Raw genomic sequence first — 18,226 nt, 5'->3', positions numbered from 1 at the left:
AACTCCTTTATCCACAACCCTTGAAAGCCAGAAGCCTGAGAGGACAGAAAGGATGCCAAGGACATGAGTTAGGAAAAATAGGTGAGAGAAAGGGTCTCACTCTCTAGAGTGACTCATCCCCTGACCCTCCCATTACCCATTCCGGTTCTCAAATCCATCTCCCTTAATCCAGTCTGCGTCCTGTTATGGAGAATCCAGATCCCACAGTTTCCAAAGAAATACCTGCGGTTGGCAGACAAATACTTGGCCAAAATCACAACTCTGGTTGGAAGAGAGAAAAACAAAAACTCATCTTCATTCATACAGACTGAAAGTGAAAGGCTGGAAAAATATATACCATGCCAACAGAAATGAAAAAAGAGCGGGCATAGCCATCTTAATATCGGACAACATAAACTTTACCACAAAAACTGTTAGGAGAGACAAAGAGGGGCACTATATAATGATTAAGGGATCCATTCAACAGGAAGATATAACGATTATCAATGTATATGCACCTAATTACAGGGCACCAGTTTATTTAAAAGACTTGTTAAGGGACTTAAAGGGAGACTTAGACACCAATACAATAGTTCTGGGGGACTTCAATACTACACTCTCAGAGATAGATCAACAGGACAGAAGATCAACAAGGAGACAGTAGACTTAAACAACACTATAGCCCAAATGGATCCAACAGATATCTACAGAACTTTTCATCCTACACAGAAAGAATTTACATTCTTCTCAGCAGTACATGGAACCTTCTCTAGGATTGACCACATACTAGGCCATAAAGCAAGTCTTAGCAAATTCAAAAGAATTAGAATCTTACCACGCAGCTTCTCAGACCACAAAGGAATGAAATTGGAAATTAGCAACTCGGGAATCCGAGTTGCAAACACATGGAGATTGAACAACATGCTCCTGAATGAACAATGGGTCATAGAAGAAATTAAAAGAGAAATCAAAAATTTTCTGGAAGTTAATGAGGATAACAGCACAACATACCAAAACCTATGGGATACAACAAAAGCAGTGTTAAGAGGAAAGTTTATATCAATAGGTGCCTACATCAAGAAATTGGAAAGGCACCAAATAGATGAGCTTTCAAGTCATCTCAAGGACCTAGAAAACCTGCAGCAAACCAAACCCAAACCCAGTAGGAGAAGAGAAATAATTAAAATCAAAGAAGAAATCAACAGGATTGAATGCAAAAAAAAATTACAAAAAATCAGCCAAACGAGGAGCTGGTTTTTTGAAAAAATAAACAAAATTGACACCCCATTGGCTCAACTAACTAAAAAAAGAAAAGACCCAAATCAATAGGATCAGAGATGAAAATGGAAACGTAACAACAGACACCACAGAAATAAAAAGAATCATCAGAAATTACTACAAGGACTTGTATGCCCTCAAACAGGGAAATCTATCAGAAATGGACAGATTCTTGGATACATACAACCTCCCTAAATTGAGCCAGGAAGACATAGAAAACCTAAACAGACCCATAACTGACACAGAAATTGAAAAGGTAATAAAGGCCCTCCCAACAAAGAAAAGCCCGGACCAGATGGATTCACTGCTGAGTTCTACCAGACATTTAGAAGAGAACTAACTCCAACTCTTCTCAAACTATTCAAAACAATCGAAAAAGAGGCAATCCTCCCAAATTCTTTCTATGAAGCCAGCACACCTTAATTCCTAAGCCGGAAAAAGATGCAGCATTGAAAGAGAATTACAGACCAATATCCCTGATGAACATAGATGCAAAAAACCTCAATAAAATTCTGGCCAATAGAATGCAACAACACATCAGAAAGATCATCCACCCAGACCAAGTGGGATTTATCCCTGGTATGCAGGGATGGTTCAACGTTCGCAAAACAATCAACGTAATACACTACATTAACAGACTGCAGAAGAAAAACCATATGATTCTCTCAATAGACGCAGAGAAAGCATTTGATAAAATACAACACCCTTTCAAGATGAAAACTCTAAGCAAACTGGGTATGGAAGGAACATTCCTCAATACAATCAAAGCAATTTATGAAACACCCACGGCCAACATCCTATTGAATGGGGAAAAGTTGGAAGCATTTCCGCTGAGATCTGGTACCAGACAGGGATGCCCACTCTCACCACTGCTATTCAATATAGTTCTGGAAGTTTTAGCCAGAGCTATTAGGCAAGAAAAAGAAATTAAAGGGATACAAATTGGGAAGGAAGAACTCAAACTATCCCTCTTTGCAGATGATATGATTCTTTATTTAGGGGACCCAAAGAACTCTACTAAGAGACTACTGGAACTCATAGAAGAGTTTGGCAAAGTAGTAGGATATAAAATCAATGCACAAAAATCAACAGCCTTTGTATACACAGGCAATGCCACGGCTGAGGAAGAACTTCTAAGATCAATCCCATTCACAATAGCTACAAAAACAATCAAATACCTTGGAATAAACTTAACCAAGGACGTTAAAGATCTCTACGATGAAAACTACAAAACTCTAGAGAAAGAAATAGAAGAGGATACCAAAAAATGGAGAAATCTTCCATGCTCATGGATTGGAAGAATCCATATCATCAAAATGTCTATTCTCCCAAAAGCAATTTATACATTCAATGCAATACCAATCAAGATACCGAAGACCTTCTTCTCAGATCTGGAAAAAATGATGCTGAAATTCATATGGAGACATAGAAGACCTCGAATAGCCAAAGCAATCTAGTACAACAAAAACAAAGCCGGAGGCATCAGAATACCAGATTTCAGGCCATACTACAGGGCAGTTGTTATCAAAAGGGTGTGGTACTGGTACAGAAACAGATGGATAGACCAATGGAACAGAATAGAAACACCAGAAATCAATCCAAACATCTACAGCCAACTCATATTTGATCAAAGATCCAAAACTAATCCCTGGAATAAGGACAGCATATTCAATAAATGGTGCTTGGAAAATTGGATTTCCACGTGCAGAAGCTTGAAGCAAGACCCCTCCCTACCTTTCACCTTACACAAAAATTCACTCAACATGGATTAAAAACTTAAATCTACGAACTGAAACCATCAAATTATTAGAGAGCATTGGAGAAACCCTGCAAGATATAGGCACAGGCAAAGACTTCCTGGAAAATACTCCAACAGCACAGGCAGTCAAAACCAAACTTAACATTTGGGATTGCATCAAATTGAGAAGTTTCTGTACTTCAAAAGAAACAGGAAAGTGAAGAGGCAACCGACAGAATGGGAAAAATATTTGCAAACTATGCAACAGATAAAGGGTTGATAACCAGAATCTACAAAGAAATCAAGAAAATCCACAACAACAGAACAAACAACCCACTGAAGAGATGGGCCAAGGACCTCAATAGACATTTTTCGAAAGAAGAAATCCAAATGGCCAACAGACACATGAAAAAATGTTCAAGATCACTAGCAATCAGAGAAATGCAATTCAAAACCACAATGAGGTTTCACCTCACCCCGGTGAGAATGGCTCACATTCAGAAATCTACCAACAATAAATGCTGGTGAGGATGTGGGGAAAAAGGGACACTAACCCACTGTTGGTGGGAATGCAAACTGGTTAAGCCACTATGGAAGTCAGTCTGGAGATTCCTCAGAAACCTGAACATAACCCTACCATACAACCCAGCCATCCCACTCCTTGGAATTTACCCAAAGGAAATTAAATTGGCTAATAAAAAAGCCATCTGCACATTAATGTTTATTGCAGCTCAATTCACAATAGCTAAGACCTGGAACCAACCCAAATGCCCATCAACAGTACACTGGATAAAGAAATTATGGGGCATGTACTCCATAGAATACTATACAGCAGTAAGAAACAATGAAACCCGGTCATTGGCAACAAGATGGAGCAATCTGGAAAACATCATGCTGAGTGAATTAAGCCAGTCCCAAAGAGACAAATATCATTTGTTTTCTCTGATCGGTGACAACTGAGCACCAAAGGGGAAACCTGTTGAAGTGAAATGGACACTATAAGAAACATTACCTGATCAGCTCTTGTCCTGACTCTAGATGTACAATGTAATACTTTATCCTTTTTAGTATCTGTTGTTGTTGTTGTAGTTGTTGTTCTAGTACTAGTGGGTGAACTCTGTAATTAACACACAATTATTCTTAGGTGTTTAAATGTTAACTGAAAAGTGATTCCTGTTAAATTTAAGAGTGGAAAAAGAGAGGGAGGAGATGCACAATTTGGGACATGCTCAATCGGACTTGCCGCAAATGGTTGAGTTAGAAATGTGCCAGGGGATTCCAATACAATCCCATCAAGGTGGCATGTACCAATGCCATCTCACTAGTCCAAGTGATCAATTTCAGTTCACAAATGATGACTCTGATAGGTCTAAGAGTCAAAGGGATCACACAAACAAGACTAGTGTCTGCTAATACTGATAGAATCAAAAAAGGAGAGAACGATCCAACATGGGAAGTGGGATACACAGCAGACTCATAGAATGGCAGATGTCCTAAACAACACTCTGGCCTCAGAATCAGCCCTTAAGGCATTCGGATCTGGAAGAAGAGCCCATGAGAGTATTTTAGGCATGGAAAGCCAAGACACCATGGAAAAGAAAAAAAAGAAGAAGACCTAAATGAAAGATCTCTGTTAGTGATATCCCAGTGGAAAGAACGGGGCCATCAAAGATGGAGGTACCTTTCTCTGAAGGGAGGAGAGAACTTCCAATTTGACTATGACCCTGTCGGAATAAGATCAAAGTCAGCAAACTCTAAAGGCTTCCATAGCCCTGGCAACTCATGAATAGAGCCTAGGGAGATTACTGACGCCATGAACAGGAGTGTCAAATTGTTAAGTCAGCAACAGGAGTCACTGTGTACTTACATCCCTTGTGGGATCTGTCCTTAATGTGTTGTCTAATGTGAAGTGATGCTATAACTAGTACTGAAACAGTATTTTTACACTTTGTGTTTCTGTGTGGATGCAAACTGATGAAATCTTTACTCATTATATACAGAATCGATCTTCTGTATATAAAGAGAATTGGAAATGGAACAAAAAAAAACCTGGTGTTAAATTGGAAATGGCATAGAAAATTAATTTTTTAAAAATATTATGTAGGATCTCTGTCTTTAATGTGCTGTACACTGTTATTTAATGCTATAACTAGTACTCCAACAGTATTTTTTCACTTTGTGTTGCTATATGGGGGCAAACTGTTGAAATCTTTACTTAATATATACTCAACTGATCTTCTGTATATAAAGAGAATTGAAAATGAATCTTGATGTGAATGGAAGGGGAGAGGGAGCGGGAAAGGGGAGGGTTGTGGGTGGGAGGGAAGTTATGGGAGGGAGGAAGCCATTGTAATCCATAAGCTGTACTTTGGAAATTTATATTCATTAAATAAAATTTAATAAAAAGAAAAAAATTTTTAGAATATAGGACAATCATATAAAAAAAAAACTCATCTTCAGGTGACTCCTGGGGGACTGTAGATTCCACAAAACTCAAGGAAGTGAGAGCCTTGGGTCTGAGAAACCAAGTACAAGTACAAGGGCAGCTTGAAATCCCTGTGTGGGGTGGGTGAAAGGTCACCACAAAACACCGGAGTGAGGGAATAGGTTTATTATTGGGTGGGGGAGACCCGACAGGCTGCCTCCCCATGCACAGAGAGAACAGCAGCCTGTACTGGCAGAACAGATCTTCGATAGCTTTGCAGAGGTAAGGAAGTGTGAGTGGAGCTGATGCTTGTGACTGGGCCATTTGGTCACCTGACTTCTAATCAGCCAGGCTGGGCTTAGGAAGATGGTACCATTTTACTAACAGTGGGACCAACGCTATACCAGATTCAGGCTCTGCCCCTTCTGAAATTCCACCATTTAAAGGATTTTTATGTGGAGATTATAAACAAGACTCAGTGTTGCCTGGCTGCAACGGCTACAAATAACAGTGATCAATGATGACATCAAGATACTCAAATATGGAAAAATGGAGTTGGGCTGTGTCTAGGCTTGAGCACAATATTAGTTTCATTACTTTAACTAAAATACCCGAGAGGATCTACTTAGGAAGGAGGAGGATTTATTGATTCAGGCATCTGGTGAGGCTGGAAGACAGCTGAGGGGACAGTCACCTGGCAAGCCAAGAAACAGAGGCACACACCCTTCATCCGCCTTCTGTGCTCTCTTTACAATGCCACCATGATCAATCATGGGACTCCAGCCTAGTAACTTAATCCAATCCAATCACTTCTTCCCACTACCCTTGATCTCTCAAGCGTTAATCTGTTAACTGTTGAGGCTTTACAGTTTAAACATTTGTGTACATTGGGGGGGGGTGTCAAATTCTGTTCAGACGATAATGAACACAGAGGGCCTGGAGTTTGGGAGAGTTCCACCAACACAAGGACCAGGGCCTGGGGAAGGACAAGCACAGAGAAATCCTGGATATTCTGGTGGCCCCAGGCTGTAGAGCAGGGGAGAGCACCTGGAGCAAGACAGGCTGTTGTAAGTAGGCAGTCTGGAAAGGAGCCTGCAGCCTTTCTGCCGTGGCTCTTATTCCAAGTGAGCAGGAGTGGCGGTCATGGTCTTGGTATTCTACTGAGAAAGCTGGGCAGGAGGACCCAAGAACTGCAAGGGATCAGAAAGCCTATTTAACTGTTCAGTGCTTATTTTAAACCAAAGTGTATACCCATAGCATAGAGGGCTGCAACCTACTAAAATCCTTTATTAATGACGTAGCAGCCAGGTCCCTAATTGCATTTCCTTCCCCAACAGAACCATTTTTATAAAATGGCCATGTACACTTGAGAGGTTTTTTGTCTTTCCCTCTCTTGTCTGAGCACTGAGATTCTACTTGTCTCCTCTTTGTGATGGCTTCATTAAGCTTCCTAATTGGGTGCCAGAGTCTGATCATAATCTTCCTCTGTTGCATTGCTCTCTTGTGGACATTCTTCCCCTTTACTTTGTTGTTTGGATACCTCCTTGATATAGATCACGTGCTGCTTCCTTTTGTTTGATGAACATCCCTTCTGATGGCATATTCTTCCTATTCATGCAATGAAATATGTGGCATGTTGCAGTAATGCCGTGTAATGTATAAGGTCATCACAAAACACACCAAACACCGGAGTAAGGGAAAGGACTTATTGGGGAAAACCCAGCAGACCAGAGGGAAGGGGCGAAGAAGGAAAAAGAGAGAAGGAGAGTATAACAGACAGGAGAGGAGCTAGTGAGGAGAGAAGAGAGTGAACAGAGAGAATAGAGACAAGAGGAGCCAAGAGAGCGAGAGAGAACCACATGTTCAGGAACTGGTCCTTTTAAAACTTTGCCAGAGGGCTGGCAGGGAAGCAGGAGCAGCGAATCCCTTTAGGATGGGGGTGGGCCTGACACCCGTGGTTGGGCCATGTGGCCACCTGGCTTCCAACAATGGCAGCAGGGGCTAGAGCCTAGGATGGTGTCAGGGTGTAGATCGCACCACAGATAAAACTGTGCCATTTTCCTAACATAATGTATTAACTACTAGTTACTCTACTGTGGCTACTTAAAATGAATTTAAATTCCTCATTTGGAGGAATTCTTTATTTGCACTTGCTGCATTTCGAGTTAACATATTAAAATAATAAGTAATGTATATAGGTTAATAAAAAAGGCCAAATTATTAGTCAACTCAAACCTAAAGAACAATATCTGTGTTTTGATGATTTTGTATGACTCTCCTCATTACATCCAGTTTCCTAGATATAATCACTGGCCTTAGTTTAGTGGTTGTCAATTACTTGCTGTTCTTAAGATGCTCATCACATTAGACTCATCATACATATATCGAGTTTTTTGTATGCTTTCAACACAAAATGGTTATTATTTATGTCTTCTAAATCTCTGTTTTACTTAAAGTTAAATTTGTAAGATTATTGTAACTTAGTGGAAGAATTTACCAGTGTTATTTTACGAACATAAGAAAACTACAGTAAACATACAGAATAGTCTGTAGGCTAGATTTTTTATGTAACTTTCATTTTGGTAAATTCAGTTTTTTTAAAGATTTATTATTTATTTGAAAGTAAGAGTGACAGGGAGAGGCAGAGAGAGAAAAACAGAGAGAGAGCAAGTTTCCACCCTCTGGTTCACACCCCAAATGCTGATAACAGCTGGGGCTGTTCCAGGCCAAAGCTGAGAGCCAGGAACTCCATTCAGGTCCATGTGGATGGCAGAAACCCAAGTATTTGGGCCTTCCCAGGAGCATTAGCAGGAAGCTAGATCAGAGACAGAGGAGCCAGGACTTGAACCAACATTCCCATGTGGGATGCAAGAGCCCAAGCTGTGGCTTAACCCATTTTTTTTTTTACAGGTAGAGTTAGACAGTGCGAGGGAGAGACAGAGAGAAAGGTCTTCCTTCCATTGGGCTTAACCCATTTGTACCACAACACTGGCTCCTAATTTTAATTTTTTTTTTGACAGGCAGAGTGGACAGTGAGAGAGAGAGAGAGAGAGAGAGAGAAAGGTTTTCCTTTGCCGTAGGTTCACCCTTCAATGGCCGCCGTGGCCAGCGCACTGCGGCCGGCGCACCGTGCTGATCCAAAGGCAGGAGCCAGGTATTTATCCTGGTCTCCCAGGGGTGCAGGGCCCAAGCACTTGGGCCACCCTCCACTGCACTCCCGGGCCATAGCAGAGAGCTGGCCTGGAAGAGGGGCAACCGGGACAGAATCCGGCACCCCGACTGGGACTAGAACCCGGTGTGCCGGCGCCGCTAGGCGGAGGATTAGCCTATTGAGCCGCAACGCCGGCTCCTAATTTTAATTTTTAACCACAGCTATTAGAAGTGTATCTGAGATTATTTGAAAACTGTCCTATTGGTATTGTTTGAAACTGTGAACTATAGAAATGGCACATAACGGCTCAGCGGGTTAAGTCACAGCTCACAACATTGGCATCCTGTACGGCCACCATTTTGAGTTCAAGCTGCTCCACTTCTGATCCAGTTCCCTGCTTGTGCACCTGGGAAAGCAGTGGAAGATGGCCCAAGTCCCTGGGCCCCTGCTACCCTCATGGGAGATCCAGAAGAAGCTCTTGACTCCTGGCTTCAGCCTGGCCCATACCTGGTCATTGAGGCCGTGTGGAGAGTAACTAGCGGATGGAAGATTTTCTCTCTCTCTCTCTCCCTCCCTCTCCTTCTCTCTCTCTCTGTAACTCTGCCTTTCAAATAAGTAAATAAATCTTAAAAAGAAATGACATATGGCTCAAATCATATACTGCTGTGAGAAAAAACTTTATAATGTTTCAATGGAAAAGTATGATGCAGTTTTCTGTGTGAATACAGATAGAAGTATGAAAACTAGCATTAAATTCGTGTGGTTTTAGTGGAATATTTTTCTTTAAAAAATACTGTATTTTATGTTGTATTTTACATGAATTTGTATTATACATATTATCATAATGAGAATAAAATTTCCATTGACACTGAACTGCTGTTTAGAAAAAAACATTATATTCCCATTTGCATTCTACGTAAATGGGTTTCCACAGCATAATGGGTGCATCTCTTTATTCTGCCCTCTAAGCCACAGGTGGCTGGTATATCCTGGAGACATTTCAGCAGTTCTCTTTCTCTTCTGCTTGTTTTTTTTTTTTAAGATTTTTATTTATTTATTTGAAAGTCAAAGTTATACTCAGAGAGAAGAGGGAGAAAGAGAGAGAAGGGTCTTCCATCCAATGGTTGACTCCCCAGTTGGCTGCAACAGCCGGAGCTGCGCCGATCCAAAGCCAGGGGCCAAGAGCCTCCTCCAGGTCTCCCACACGGGTGCAGGGGCCCAAGGACTTGGGCCATCTTCCAATGCTTTCCCAGGCCATAGCAGAGAGCTGGATTGGAAGTGGAGCAGCTGAGTCCAAACCGGCACCCATATGGGATGCTGGCACTTTAGGCAGCAGCCTTACCCACTATGCCACAGCGTCGGCCCCCTGGAATGTATTTTAATCAGGTATATCAAGGCATGCAGAAACAGAAAAACTGTGACAAAGGAAGAAATTTCATATGCACCTGGTAGGGGGACCCTGTGGGAAAGAACCAGAATCCCTCACTAAGCAGAGGAACTGATGGGAAAGAATGGGAAGAGGTTTCAATTGTGGCTTTTGCAGGAAGTAACTGGCAAGGAAGGGTGAGTAGGTTTAGGGTTAGCTAGTTTTAATAATCTCAGTGGGTTCAGGGATTAGGCTGTATCCCAAGATGCCTGGAACCTGGCGGTGATTTTGGTAGGGGTCACAGTCTGTAGAATAACCACTCCACATAGCAGGTAATTGAGGGCATATGGCATTGAAATTATCCCACTCAGGGCATCAAGAATACAGGAAATAAGATGTACTTACTGTACCTTTGCATGTCTTCCTAGGGAAACACTGGACAACCATTTGAGCCAACTCAAATGTAGTTTTGTAAGGTATTCAAGGTTTTTTCAGTCTTTAATTCAAGTAGAGCCCTACATTATATTTTCTGCGTCTCCTAGCTGATTTTCCATATGCTTACTTTTAATATTATTTATTCTTTGAAGTATTCTGCACATCTTTGGAATGTTTATAACTAAAATTCAACTTACTTGAATTCAACTGAACTATCACTGTGATTTCCAAATCTATTTTTAATGTGTCTGAACGGATTTCCATTTATCAGTCCTTATGATCTGGAAAAAATTCATTATTTTTCCCAGGAACAATGAGAGTAGCTGGCAACAAGTACATGTGAATTTATTAATGGGAAATAATCTGAATTCTGTCAACATAACAGAATACTCTGGAATGTTTCTATAAACCAGCACAACAGGCTCAACCGGTGGCTCAACAGGCTAATCCTCTGCCTAGCGGCGCCGGCACACCGAGTTCTAATCCTGGTTGGGGCGCCGGATTCTATCCCGGTTGCCCCTTTTCCAGGCCAGCTCTCTGCTATGGCCAGGGAAGGCAGTGGAGGATGGCCCAAGTCCTTGGGGCCTGCACCCGCATGGGAGACCAGGAGAAGCACCTGGCTCCTGGCTTCGGATCAACGCGATACGCCGGCCGCAGCGGACATTGGAGGGTAAACCAACAGCAAAAAGGAAGACCTTTCTCTCTGTCTCTCTCTCTCTCTCTCACTATCCACTCTGCTTGTCAAAAAAAAAAAAAGAAAGAAAAAAGAAAAAATATAAAAAAAGAATTACCTAAAGTGGATGAGGATAAGGAAAGTTAAACATTGTTCATTTTACTCTAGCTTTCAAGTTTTCACATAATACCTGGTATTTTAAAAATCCTATCTATGAATCAAATAATTAGGAGGTAACATTTAGAGTCATGCAGGAATCAAAGTTCTAACTGAATTACTAGTAAGGCCCTTATAATTTTTTCATATATATATATATATATATATATATATATATATATCTGTCAGTCCCTGGGGCTTATCTCTTGATGTGCTCCCTCAGCAAAGGAGCTGGACCCATGTCATTCTCTGGCTTCTTAGACCTCAGTGTCTTCTGCTCATCTTTCTTTTTTAAAGACTTTTTAAAAATATTTATTTACTTATTTGAAAAGTAGCATTACACACAGATGAGAAGAGACACAGAGAAAAAGAGATCTTCATCTACTGGTTCACTCCCCAAATGGCTCCAACTGAAGTAGCACCTTGACAGTAGGGACTCCCTTTTGGAGAAATTAAGACTCCATTCTGGGAAGGTGCCCCTCTACACCGTGAGACTCTGGTCTGAAACCATGATCTAAAAAAGTCGGACAATTGCAGTCCACTACATCACACTTGGCAGAGCATAGAAACCCCCTAGCATGATCGCTCAAGCTTGTAAGTGGATAGGCTGCACCTGGGTTAAGGATAAAAATGTAATTTATCTATGTCCTACAAATGATTAAAACCAATACCTGGATTAATGTCAAGATTATAATTGAAATTGTTAAGATCATAACTGGTATTACGATTATAATTGATACTAGTTTTGCATAGATTTTAGGTCAGTTTGACCCCAGTAACCATGTATTCCCCCCAATCCTAGCAACCATGTATTCTCCTCCCAATTCTGTGGTTTTTGCCTTTATAAACCCTGTTGCTTTGGGCTTCAGGGTTGAGAGTTCTTTAGGGCATGAGCCCACTCTCCACTGCCAGCAATAAAGGACCATCAAATTTTATCAATGTGTGGTACTGTTACTGGTGAATGGCAGGGTTCTTGTCTTCACACAAAAAAGAATTCAGGCGTGAGACAGAGAGTAGTGGAAAGTAAAATAGCAAGGTTTATTAGGGTAGGACATCTGTAAGAGCGGATAGGCACCTCTCTAGACAGAACCTGAGAGAGAGTGCCCAGTGGCTCAGACTGGGGGAGAGCGGGGTTACGTGGTTGAGTGGAGAGAGTACACCTGGGCAGGCCAGGCGGGTGGCTCAGCATAGAGGCAGAGAGCTGAGCGTGCAGTCTGGTTGAGGCTGGGGGTTTTTTAGGGGAAGGGTCTTGCCTCTCCACCTCTGCTCCTCTTGGGACAAAGGACTTTTTGAGTGTAAATAGAAAAACTCCTATCTGAGTTTTCCCCCTGAAGTTATCAGACAGAGGGAAGCCTGGCTGGCGTTGCCCCACCTTAGGGGAGCCTTAGAGGAAGGATGGTTATCTATCAGGTAGAAGGGGCAGGGCAGGATGCATATTTGAAATGCACCTGGGAGATTATCAGCCAGAAGGGCGTGGACCCCCACCTAGCAGGTTATTGGGTAGGAGGAGCAGGGCAGGATACAGATAAGGTTATTGGGATGACTTTGAGCTGCATATGCTGGACCCAGATGTCAACTCTTTAGGCCTTTATGTCACACAGACATAAGCTCATATCTGACTTCCTACCGAACAGTGCTCCTTTGTTTGCACTCAGGTACAACACAACAGCCAGGACTGGGCCAGGCCAAAGCCAGGAGTTTCATCCAGGTTTCCCCAAGGAGTACAGGGTCCCAAGCACTTGGGCCATCTTCTTTGCTTTCCCAGGCCATTAGCTGGATCTGGATAAGAAGTGAAGCAGATGGGACTCAAACCAGCACCCATATGGGATGCCAGTGTCACAGGCAGTGACTTAATCAATTACACCACAACGCTGGCCCCTGCTAATCTTTTATTGACACTCTAACCGTTTTAGACCCCCCCAAAAATCAAGCTCTCCAGTTATTCCTGTTCACCCCACCTTTTTGGGTAAGTACCTTAACAAACATTTATCACTGTCAGCAGTGTGAACACATCACATGTTTTTCAGAGCTAATTTCAAATCCCTTCTTAGAAACCATCAGTGCAATTACAGGTGATGGGATAATCACCTCCCACAAGGAGGTGAGCTCAAGGAATCTGGACCTTTATCTTGCTGTCAGATGCTCCCTCTCTGGAACTGCACACACGCTGCCCTTGCAGTCACTGGGCATCTTGCTTGGTAAGTAGCTGCTCTTTTCAAATGATGTCTCTAGGCTCTTAGAAGGAATAGAATCCCCCTCATATTCCAGTCATGAACAGTACGTGTTTAAAATAATTCTGCTGGCCTGAGTTGGGACATGAACACAAACAGGCACATAAGAGAGGTGCTTGAGGGAGTCAGAGAACCACGGCTGCCTGTGTCTGCCTCCACCAGGCCCGCCTGGCGTCAGCTCTCTGCCTTGCACATGGGCTGAAATCTCTCCCTGCGATCTGACAAACCCACTGACACTAAACATGTTTCCTCTACAGGCACACGAAGGGCAATGAGATGTTCATCAGCTCCCTCCCTTGAGCAGACAACTGGTGCCTGGTAGGAGCTAGTGGCACCAACGTTTGATTATTCCATCTCTGAGAGCTAGTTGTGCTTAACTGGCCCACAATAGGACTTTCAAAGTCTGTCCTCAATAGGCAGCCGTATGTTCCCTTCTCTCTTGGAGAAGTTTCAAGTCTCGTTGAAGTAACAGTGGCTAAAAGCCTGCAGCTCTCAGCAGCAGGCGTTCACAGGGACACAGACTGTCTCAAGATGGAAGGCCCATCCTAGCCTGCAGCTGAATCTTACCTGTGCTTTGATGTCCCAGTTCATTTAGCAATCACTGACTTACCTGCTACCTGAAATCCTTGGGACTCTTCAGCATAAAAATGAAGTTCGGAGCTGCCCATCTGCCCACTCACCACCAATAGGAGGGCTTGTTATTCTGGCATGTAAAATGCTAATCAGCGGTGTGCTTTCTTCATAAACCACTGTGCGCAGGGAGAAGCCGAGCTTTCATTCTTGATGAATTAATGCAGCCATGATGGACAGAGGGGAGTCAGAATCACAAGATTTGGTTTCTCAGGCTCAGTGGATTTCTTAATAATGGGAAATTTAAGTTTCACACCAAGTCAGTTGACCTCTTTATTATCTAAATTTATTTCACTATTTATCTTTAAAATATTTTGACTTACCCTTTTCCACTTAGTTTGCTTCACTGATCTGTCATTTTTAATTCTAAATGTGATTTCTTATTTCTTGTTTTTAAGTGTAAATTCTGTCTTCCACGGAGGTTTTGAGTACTTTCTGTGTGTGACTGTGGAGCAGAGGCTGCCCCCTGAAGCTCTCTGCTTTCCCCCATCCTCCTCCGGGTGCAGAGGGTGATCACTCCCATCACTCAGCAACGCTTATTTGCAAATACACAGCCTCATCTCCCTTACTTGCCTGCCGGCCCAGTTTAGTCATTGATCCTCTCCATTCTCTTTCTACAGTACACTCACAGGTGCCTGCATCACGTAAAGCACTCGGGCTTAGAGGGTGGTTCACTCTTTCTCCCTTCCCAGCTGGAGGTTCCAGTGTTTATCAACAGCAGTTTCTCCCCCAAATTCTTAATTCTAGCTTTACTTTTTTAATTTTAATAACATAACTTAATGCAATGCAAACAACTGAATTCTGATTGCAAATAAAACATTTCTTTTTAAAAAAAGATCTATTGGGGCCGGTGCTGTGGCTCACTTGGTTAATCCTCAGCCTGCAGCGCCGGCATTCCCATATGGGCGCCAAGTTCTAGTCCTGGTTGCTCCTCTTCCAGTCCAGCTCTCTGCTGTGGCTGGAAAGGCAGCGGAGGATGGACAAAGTGCTTGGGCGCCTGCACCCACGTGGGAGACCAGGAGGAAGCACCTGGCTCCTAGCTTCGGATCAGCATAGCTCCGGCCATAGTGGCCATTTTGGGGGTGAACCAACGGAAGGAAGACCTTTCTCTCTGTCTCTCTCTCTCTCTCTCTCTCACTGTCTAACTCTGTCAAATAAATTTTTTTTTAAAAAATCTATTTATTTGATAGGCAGAAAGTTATAGAGAGAGGAAGAGACAGAAACAGAGATCTTCCATCTGGTGGTTCATTTTCTAAATGGCCAAAATGGCCAGGACTGGGCCAGGTCAAAGCCAGGAGGCTGGAACTTCATTTCTGTCTCCCATGTGAGTGGCAGAGGCCCAAGCATTTGAGTCATCTTCCAGTGCCTGCTCAGGAGCATTAGCAGGGAGCTGGATTGGAAGTAGAGCAGCTAGAACTCTAACCCATGCTTACATGGGATGTCGGCGTCATAGGCAGCTTAACCTGCTGGGCCAAAATACTGGCCCAAAAGTTGTTATTTTAAAGTGTTGTCATTTCAGAGCTCTGTAAAACAAAAAACGTTGAGTGCTTACAATTATTTGCCACATGAATTAGAAGTAGTTGGTAAAACTGCAAATGATTGGGACCAATATTGTGACGCAGTGGTTTCACGCACCACCTGTGACACTGCATCTCATGTGGGTGCTAATTCGAGTTGCAGCTGCTCTGCTTTGGATCTAGATCCCTGCTAATGCACCTGGGGAAGCAGAGGAAGATAGCCTTAAGAGTTTGGGTCTCTGCACCCACATGTGAGACCCAGATGGAATTCCAGGCTCCTGACTTTGGCCTGTCCTAGCCTCAGCTGTTGAGGCCATTTGGGGAGGGAGCCAGTGGATGGAAGATCTCTGTCTATCTTTCTATAACTCTGCCTTTCAAATAAGTAATTTAAAAAACTTAAAATGATTAGAAGGTAACAGACATCTATAATATTCTGTATTCAGGATTCTGAAATATATGGAAATTCTTAGGCTATGGGAAGAACTTTATAATATTAATTGTATTTATTATTATTATTTTCACAAATAAGAATGATGCAAAATATTTCTAAGAGGATTCAAAATAACAATTTGAACATATATGAATTATGGGAAATTATATATTTAATGGTGAAATAAAATTGCATCTAATGTTTATCTTGTATTTTTGTACAAATTATGAAAGGGGAATGAATAGGGCATTACCTATGCCAGAAGGGCAAGTGAGAGAGAAGCTCTCATAAATGACACAAACACGTGATTTTTTCCCTAGAATACCTGTTTATACCAGTATTTTTGTTTTTTATTAAACTGATTAAAATAGGTACTGAAATAGTTATGATAGCTTCTTTTGTTAATATAATTTTTGTTAAATATTTTAGTTGTATTAAATATTTGTTCATCAAAACTTTTCTGTTATTCTGTTTACCATATTTTTAAGTGAATTAGGATTTGTCAAAATTATTTTATAGGCATGCTGGACTCTAAATCATTGGATTAAATTCTTATATGTGTAAAAACATTAATAGCTCATTAGTTATCCAGAAAAATAGCGTGTGCAGGAAAATTTATAAATGTTTGTTACCTTTCTCCTTATTTATAAGTCATTAGATTTTTTCCTTTAAAAGAGTTCAAGGTTAACCAATTTCAGATTATTATTCTTATATCATTAGGGACATATTAATTTCTAATTTAAATTATATGTTTAAGTTAATTTCTAAAGTTTTTAGCTTGTCTCATTTTTCCATGGCAATCCATTCAAACTGCCTTCAATTTCCTTCAAACATGACCCCAGCAATATTTCTTGTTATCTTGTTTGTTTTTCAACCTCATCTTGCACATTTTCTGTCCTGGACTTGAGATTAGGCTACTTTTTTAAAATAAGTTCTGTTTTCTTTTGTGATAAATTTGCTTTTAAAACTGATAATCCAGACCATAGGAGTGTTCTTTGGTGTTCATAATAAACTCTTTATGTGAAAAAAGGGTAGAAAAATGGGCTTGCAAAACATGCTACTTGGAGGGCTGGCGTTGTGAGTAAGGGGTAGTTATCACCTGCAGTGCCAGCATCCCATATGGGTGCCAGTTTGTGTCCTGGCTCCTCTACTTCCAATCCAGCTCCCTACTAATGGCCTGGAAAAGCAGCAAAAGATTGCCCAAGTGCTTAGGCCCTTTTACCCATGTGGGAGACCTGGAAGAAGCTCTGGGTTCCTGGCTTCAGCCTGACCCAGTCCCAGCTGCTGTAGCCATTTAGGGAGTGAACCAATAGATGACAGATCTCTCTCTCTCTCTCTCTCTCTCTCTCTCTTTCTCTCTCTTTCTGTCTCTCACTCTGTGACTCTGACCTTCAATTAAATAAATAAATGTTCTTGAAAATAACTTGAAAAAGTTATTGAAAATAGTTTTGTAAAATGTGCTGATCCTTCAGAATAATTTTTATGCAGCTTCATGACTTTATAGTCATATTTAAATCTCTTATTGTTGAAAACTTTATTTCCCAAGGGCAGTATTATAATTACATAATTATATCTGCTTTAAAACTGTAACTGTATTTTCACTATCTACATGATAATGACAATAACTGAAGATCATTTGGTCAGATTTTTGTCCTTAATCTTTATTTTGGTACATTTGATTAAAATCTTGAGTTTTAAAGTAGCTGAAAAATTCTTTCTGGGCCAGTGCTGTACAGGGCCCCGCAGCTCCAGCAGCACCAGCATCCCATACGGGGACTGGTTCGAGTCCCGGCTGTTCCACTTCCCATCCAGCTCCCTGCTAATGACCTGGGATAACAGTGGAGGATGGCCCAAGTGCTTGGGCCCCTGCACCCATGTGGAAAAACCCAGATGAAGTTCCTGGCTCTTGATTTTGGCCTGGCACAGCCCTAGAAATTGTGGCCATTTGGGGAGTGAACCAGAGGATGGAATATTTATCTATCTAATTTATCTATCTATCTATCTATCTCTTTCAAATCAACAAATAAATCTCTTTTTTTTAGTTTTGATTTAATGATTGCATTTTTTATAGATACAACTTTGGGAATATAGTGGTTCTTTCCCCTATACCCTCCCCCAACTCCCATCCTACCTCCCTCTCACTCTCCCATCTCCTTCTTCATTATGGTTCATTTTTAGTTTGGCTTTATATACAGAGGACCAACTCCATATAGTCTA

Source organism: Lepus europaeus, chromosome 19, assembly GCF_033115175.1.
Source record: "Lepus europaeus isolate LE1 chromosome 19, mLepTim1.pri, whole genome shotgun sequence".
Classification (NCBI taxonomy): Eukaryota; Metazoa; Chordata; class Mammalia; order Lagomorpha; family Leporidae; genus Lepus; species Lepus europaeus.
The sequence above is the reverse complement of the archived record's forward strand: the minus strand, read 5'-3'. Positions refer to the sequence as shown.